The 6,083-nt window shown below is 57.3% G+C and overlaps 1 long non-coding RNA gene across 2 annotated transcripts; it reads left to right on the top strand.

Annotated features, from left to right (window-relative positions):
• LOC129200903 (uncharacterized) lies at positions 1-6,004 on the top strand. Of its 2 annotated transcripts, XR_008575157.1 has the most exons (5): positions 1-258; positions 450-559; positions 2,090-2,258; positions 4,843-4,924; positions 5,784-6,004. It is a non-coding gene; the product is annotated as an uncharacterized LOC129200903 (long non-coding RNA). The 2 variants fall into 2 exon arrangements; XR_008575158.1 differs by lacking the exons at positions 4,843-4,924; positions 5,784-6,004 and adding an exon at positions 3,299-3,442.
• The last annotated feature ends 79 nt before the right edge of the window (positions 6,005-6,083 follow it).

Below are 6,083 nucleotides of genomic sequence, written 5' to 3'. Positions count from 1 at the left end.
AGGACGTGGTTGCCCGTCCCTCCCTTGGGGATGCCGTCGACTGCACCCGCCTCGCCTGTGCCTGGCCTGGCTCGCCTCGTGGCGTGGGGGCGAAAAGGGACAGGCGGCGGAGCGCTTACCGGCCGTGGACAGGAGCTGCCCTAAGGGAAGCTGGAATGGCCAGAGAAAGGTGAAGAAGAAGAAGAAGAAGAAGAGATGGAAGGCTCTCCGGCCGGCAGCTGCCTCCCGCTGCAGGCAAGAGAGCGCCTGCCTCGCCGGGTGAGGAAAGATCCCTCGTTGCGCTCCGCGGCAGGTCAGGCTGCCGACGGGCACCGCAGGGTCGCCACGCGTAATCCAAAGCACGGTGCGGCCGCGTACCGAGGGAGGCAGGGAGGGAGGCAGGGAGGCAGGCTACTCATCTAGGCAGGCTCGTCTCCTCGGAGCTGTAAGACACCCGTGTATTCTCTTAGGCGGAGGACAGCCGAGCGACCGGAGTGACAGCAAAGGAAAGGCGGAGAGCGGGAGAAAGAAGCGTCTGCGCTGGCAAGCTCTCCCGGCAGCGCCGAGAGCCAGAGCTGCGGTGAGTCCTGGGCCCGCGGGGCCCCATCGCCTCTCCTCTGCGTCGCGGGCCCTCCTCTGCCCCCCTCGCTTTCCCACCCCGCTGTGGGGTTTTTTGGTTTGCTTTCTGCTCCCCGCTATGTTCTTTTTCCATCTCGCTCTGACGGGCTGCCTGTCCCCACCTTTTTTAGGTCCTCGCTCTCTCTGCCCCGTAGCCCGTGGCTATTGTTTCCTTCTCTCTCTCCCTGTCTCTCTGTCCGGCCCCCAGCCGCTGTTTCTGCATTCCTCCCCCTCGGTCCTGTAGCCTGTCGGTATTTCTGCCATCTCTGGCTCTCTCTGTGCGGCTCCTCGTTCCTGTTGTTCGAGGTCTTCCTTCTCGGCTCCGTAGCGAGTCGTCGTGAGTCTCTCTCTTTCTCCGTCCCTCTTGAGCCTCTTCCCTGCCCCTCGTTTTGAAGGCCCGCCTCTCTGTCCCGGCACCCGTCGCTATGGTTCCTTTTTTCGGTCTGGCTCCGTCTCGCTCCCCGTCCCTGTTTTTCTAAAGTCTCCCCTCTCTGCCTCCTAGCCCGTCGGTACCTTTTTCTTTCCCCGTCGCGGTTCGTCTGGCTCCCTGTCCCTCTTTCTTCCTTCCTTCCTTCCTCCCTGTCTGCCCCGCAGCCCGTCCCTTCGTTCCTTTCTCCTTCCCTCTCTGTCCCTCTCCCGGTCCCCGGCATTAAACTCTGCTTCTCTGCCCGGTAGCTCGCCACCGTCTTACCTTTCCCCGTCTCTCTCTCTGTCCAGCTCCCTCTCTCGAATCTTCAATTCCTCCCTGTCGCTGCAGAAGCCTGTCGGGACTTTTTCCCCTGCCCGGCTTGCCTCTCCCTGTCTCGCGATTCCTCCCTCTCTGCCCTCTTAGCCGCGACCGTTTTTATATTCTCCGTCTCTCCCTCGGTCCGCCTCGAGATCCCGATTGTTTTTTAAAGCGACCGAATCGTCGAGGTTGGCAGAGACCTTTACGATTATCGGGTGGAACCGCGAACCTGGCGCTGGCAAGTCCCCCTCTGCCCCGCAGCCCGTCCCTTCCCTTCCGACGGCCTCTTTCTCCACCTCCCTCTGTCCGGCTCCCGGCCCCTCTTTTCCACTTCCGCCCTCTGTACCCTGTGGCTTTCCCCCTCTTCTTTCTCTCTCTGTCTCTGTTTGAGGAGGAGCAGCTGCCGCCCCAGCGTTCGCACCCCGTTCACGGTGTCGCGCGCACGCTTCTTCTCGGGCGCGCTTCCTCCTCCTCCTCCGGGCTCGACCCGAGGCTTCCGGCAGCAGTCTCCGGGTGTCGGATTTTGTAAAATAATTAACGTAACTGAAAGGTGCAGCAGCGGGATCGGCCCGGGCGGGGCGCCTCCAAAGAGAGGGACCCCGAACAAAGAAATCCCGGGGCCGTTCCACGCTTGGGTCCCGGACACCCGCCCCTCGCGCGCTGTCCGCGCGTCCCTTAGTCCCGCGGTGACTTTTGGTCTGGGGTCTTCTACCGTCGTCTCGGATTCTTCTTCTGTATAGCTGTGGGCGGTGCGTTATTCCACAGGTGCCGCCGCGCCGATGCTCCGTACGTTCGCAGTAACGGGTAGAGCGGAAGGCTCTGTGGCCAGGGAAGAGCGGCACGGACACGTTCCTGCTCGCTCCGTTGCACCGGAATTTCGACGGCTGGGTTCGGCCGCTAAATTGATGGCGCTACCGGAAGAAATTTCAGAAAAGTGAGTACTGTGCTTGTCTTTAATCTTTTAAAGTAATTTTTCTACGGGCGCCCGGTCCGTGGCTTAGATATTTGGTTTGCGGCGAAACAGACCTGGAACGTGGCTCCAAGTAGCGTTCCGATTCGCTGAAATTCCCCGTAGTCAGAGAGCAAGAATGGTGAATGTTGCTTGGCGGTTTGAAATCTCAGGCTTTCTCTGAAAGCTGACCTGCCAGAATGAGCCGAAAGCAGGCCGAACGCCAATAGGGATGCCGCAGAAAAGGTCCTCTTCTTGACAGGAGAAGAGCTTGGCGAAACGTCAGCGCCGTTTCCCGTAGGGCCTCCGACGTACCGGTTCAGCAAGCGTGGGCTTTGTGCGATTCCCTCGGGGACGATGGCGAACAAACCTTGTACGGCAGAGAGCATCTTAGCTTACTTTCCATCTCCTGCTCGGTTACTTGCAGAATATTTAATTTGGCGTCGCACGGACCCAGAGGGACGGGTCCCCAACTCATGCTGGTAGGGCAACCCCAGTACCAGCCGGTAAAATCGGAAAAGAGTACGACGTTTTGAAACGTTTGCCTTGCGAGGAGAAGGGCCGTCTCTCGTTAGGCAACTGAATTCTGCGACCGATTTCCACGCCTCACGCGCGTGCGTGCGCGCACACGCGCCCCCCCCCCCCCCCCCCAACAGGCAGGCTTTGAAGGAGGCAGTCCCTAAGGCAACGCGATCTAAAACGTGGAAGTTTTTTTTCTATTTTTAATAGTTTCTTACGGATAGGAGGCTCGTGTGAGCGTTTAGCCTGTCCTGTCCTTAATTCTGAACCCACTGGCTGGTGCAGAAGGACGGTCGTGTGACAAAAACAGCATGAAATTTGTCCCTGTGCCGGCTGCGTCCCGTGGTAAAGGAGTACATCTGTTATTCCTGCGTGAAAGATGTTTGATGAGCGTACCGCATCGTCAGAGCTGCTCTTGGTCTGCCTGCAAGCCGTGGGTTATGATTTAGAAATACGTTCGCCTACCGTTCCTTAACTGTGTGGTTTTGGTTTTTATTTTTTCAAAGAAAGGGTGGCTTTTTCGTCGATCTCTTTGTGAGAGTATCAAATCAGGCGGCGGTAAATACGTAGAAGCAACTAGGCGTACTACGGCGTGTACCGGACAGCGTTGGCGTGCCGCTCTGCTAGCAGCGGAGAGCCAGATGAGGATGCCCGTGGTAAGTACTCGTTCTGCCTCCGGCTGAACGGAAAGATTCTCATGTTGAGGGTTCCTGGGCTTGTCTGTGTGATTAGCATTACTTTTTTTTTTTTTTTTTTTTTTAATATGAAACAGGGTCAGATAATTGTTGATGAGTGGGACTTTGCGTACTCCTTTAGGTAGTTTTTCGTACTGAACCTTAGATCGGTTACAAAACTTAATCTTTGTGCAGTTTACACGTTTTGTAGCAACTACAAAGACATTTATCCTGTAGGTAAGCTGAAAATAAAAATGCGGTTTCTCACCTGATTTTTCTTTCAGAGGAACGCTCGCCCCCAGCGGCTGGTTTTTTTTGCTAGTGTTGTCGGGGGGAAGGAACGGCGGCGCTTGCCTGGTTTCTTCCCCTAGCCAGGGACCTGAAACTTTGTTTTCCTCAGCTGTTTCACTAGAAATTTACAAGTGTCGGTGGTCAACAGTGGCAGAGAATTGGGTGGCGTTTTCAATTTCAAAGGGAAGGAACGTGTTGATGTTAATTCTGTTACCAAAAGCGAAGTACCAGCTGCTTCCTCTTTCTAGATCTTCTCTCCTTTCGCCGTCCTCCCCGAGGGGTAACGTGGCCACGCCGTATACCTTTTCTGCTCTGGTACCGTTCGTTTGATACGCAGGAGCGCTGTGAAATAAATAGAAGGGCTACGGACAGACATCTGCCATCGTTGCGGCTGCCTTAAATCGTGTATTTGTCCCTTTAGCCCGTCATTTCCTTTCCGCTCAGTTGAGTTACGTGCAGCGTCAGGTTCCGGTCGAGAGCGGCGCCGCCGAACAACGCTCTCGGAGCGTGCGCGGAGGAGGGCGACCGAGATGGCGAGAGGTCTCCGAGGCGAGACTTAGGGGGAGCGGCTGAGGTCACTTGGTTTGTTCAGCTTGGAGAAGGGAAGGCCGAGGGGTGACCTCATCGCAGTCTTACACCTTCCTCGAGGGGGACGGCGGAGGGGGAGGCGCTGACCTCCGCTCTCTCCGGTGACCGGCACTAGGACCCGAGGAAACGGGACGAAGCTGCGTCAGGGCAAGTTCAGACCGGACGTTGGGAAAAGGCTTTTCACTGAGAGGGCGGTCGGTCAGTCACGGAACAGGCTCCCCAGGGAAGCGGTCGCAGCCACCGAGCCTGTCAGGAGTTCAAGGAGCGTCTGAACGATGCTCTTAGTCGCACGGTTTAGTTTTAGGTAGTCCCGCGTGGAGCGGGGGCTTGGTCTCGGTGATCCGTATGGGTCCCTTCCAACTTGAGATACTCTATGATTCTGTGAAATCTTCTGGGTTAGAAACGACCTTATTGTAATAGAGAATTCGCTGAACGTGGCTTTGTGCAAGGACTGTCGTCTTAGAATATCTTTTTTTTTTTTTCTTCCCCCCCCCCAGATATGAGAAAAGCTCTGTCCAGAGATATGGAGACGAAATCAGTTGTACCTCACCCTGTGACACCGGAAGACATTGAGTAACTGTAAGCTGTGATGCTCAGTGAAATTACTAAGAGCGTTAAGTTTCCCGTGCCTTTGCTTTCACTCTCCCATTCTCTTGTCTTGCGGCACGTCGCATTTGTTGAGGCCGTGGAAGCGACACCGGGAGCGATGGGGTGTCAGAACCAGGTCCTCCTGCCTGTCGCTGGTTTTGCTTACCTTCGCCGTCTCTGTGTACCAGCCTGCATCTCTCTCTCTGTTCCTCAATCCCTGTCCTCTCTTCTCTGTTCTGCTTTGTTTCACTGCGTATGTCCCGTTCCCTGTCCCACCTTTAGCCTTCCTTCCTTCTTCCTCGCCTTTTTCTTTGTCCTGTTGTCCTGCTCCCCGACCCTGTTTCTCGCTCCATCTGACCGTCCTTTTCCTGGCACCTTTGTGTCTCTGCTCCTTGCCCCCGTCTTTCTCTCCCCTCTGCCCAGTCCTCGTCTCCCTCTTTTGTCTCTCTGTCCCTCTGTCCTCCTTCTGCCTCTGCCCCTCTGTCCTGCTCCCTGCCCCTCTTGTTCTCACTCTGCCCCAGCGTCCCGCTCCCCGGTCCTCTTTCCCTCTGTTGCTCTCTCCTTTTATCTCTCCTTCTCCCTGCTCCCCAGCCCGGTTCTCTCACGCTCCCGCTTCCTTTTTTTATTCTCTGTTGCTCTGTCCTGCTCCCCGTGCCGCTGTCCCTCGCCGTACCTCTCGGTCCGGCTCCCTGCCCTTATTCTCTTTTCCTCCCTCGCCGTGGCGCTGCCCGCCCAGGGTCGTTTCTGCCTCTCTGTCCCACTCGCCGTCCCTTTGCTTGCCTCGTGCTTTCTCGCTCGCCGCCGCCGCCCCCCCCATCCAGCTGGCTGCCCCTTTTCTCCTCTCTTCTAGCGTCCTGCAGCTGGCTCCTCGGTTTTGGCGGCAGCCTGCACATAGCAGCCCAGCTCTCCAGCAGCCTGACGGACCGACCGTGTGTCTGTTCCACGCCGGACTGGCGAGCGTGGCTCTGGGTAGGACAGCCGAGGTGCCCCAGGGCCGGGCCCCGAGCCCCGGTGCGGAGTCTCTCCCGGGACCGGCTCTGTGTGTGACTGAATAAACGCTTGCGGTCTCTTTTGCCGTGCCGGCTGCGTTGGCGCTTCCTTTGCGGGGGGGGCGAGGGGCCGTGATGGAGGGCAGGGGAGGAGGTGTGTG

Source organism: Grus americana, unplaced genomic scaffold (genome assembly GCF_028858705.1).
Source record: "Grus americana isolate bGruAme1 unplaced genomic scaffold, bGruAme1.mat scaffold_641, whole genome shotgun sequence".
NCBI classification, from domain to species: domain Eukaryota; kingdom Metazoa; phylum Chordata; class Aves; order Gruiformes; family Gruidae; genus Grus; species Grus americana.
This window is presented reverse-complemented; position numbering and strand designations above follow the sequence as displayed.